Below are 937 nucleotides of genomic sequence, written 5' to 3'. Positions count from 1 at the left end.
CCTTTCCTGCGTGCATCTGTGTGGTGAGCAGTGCCACCAGTGTTTACACTGGCCACACAAGACCCACGCTAACCTATCTACGAGGCCGACACTCACCTAGGGTTCGACGCAAGATGATGGGTGGCGGTTGCATGAGCTGGGACACCGTAGAAGGACCTCTCCACGATGGCATGCACCCTATAGCAATGGCGATGACGTTTAGGTGAGACGCAGCAACAACAAGGTGGTAGGGGTAGCGGGTGAGCAACGACAACTCACCAGTGACCTTACCGAGAAGCCAGCTCAGCCAGAGACGACCCAAGCGAGGCTAGCCATGTGCGTACTACGAGGTGAATGGTGGACCATAAAGGCACGGCCGTGTCAGTGGCGTGGAGGCCATAGTAGAGCTACGACTAGCATGCGCACAATGAAGAGGGACCTAAGGCGAGCTAGTGGTGCAGAGGAATTGGCGTGGGGTGAAGTGGTGGAGGCTGGCCATGACTCGGGCGATGACAGGACTTAACGGCACGGTGGTGGGCAAAGCTCCAAAATTGGAGCTCACCTTGATGTGAGTCAAGGTAGGGTGGGGTCGACTAAAGAGGGGGCATGAAGGCAGAGATGCGAGCATGAGGAATTGATGAGTGGTGCTCGCTCTCTATCTCGCCGTGACATGACTCGACATGGTGGAAAACAGAGAGAGAAGAGAGAAAGAGTGAAATGGAGCGCAGCAGTGGGCTCGGCTGTTCTATGCCTTGGTGGGACATGAGCATTGAGGTCGGGAGGACCACACGCCGGCGCTATGAACAACATGTGTGCATGTCCAACTGGCGTGGCCCATGTGCCGTAGTGCCATAAATGACATGGACGGCGGCTCGCTCACGTGCGCGCGGCAGAGTCAACACGCACAGGGCCGACAACAGTGCAGAGATGTAGCGGACCGGCGTGGACACAATAACGA

Source organism: Miscanthus floridulus, chromosome 3, assembly GCF_019320115.1.
Source record: "Miscanthus floridulus cultivar M001 chromosome 3, ASM1932011v1, whole genome shotgun sequence".
In the NCBI taxonomy this organism is placed as follows: domain Eukaryota; kingdom Viridiplantae; phylum Streptophyta; class Magnoliopsida; order Poales; family Poaceae; genus Miscanthus; species Miscanthus floridulus.
The sequence above is the reverse complement of the archived record's forward strand: the minus strand, read 5'-3'. Positions refer to the sequence as shown.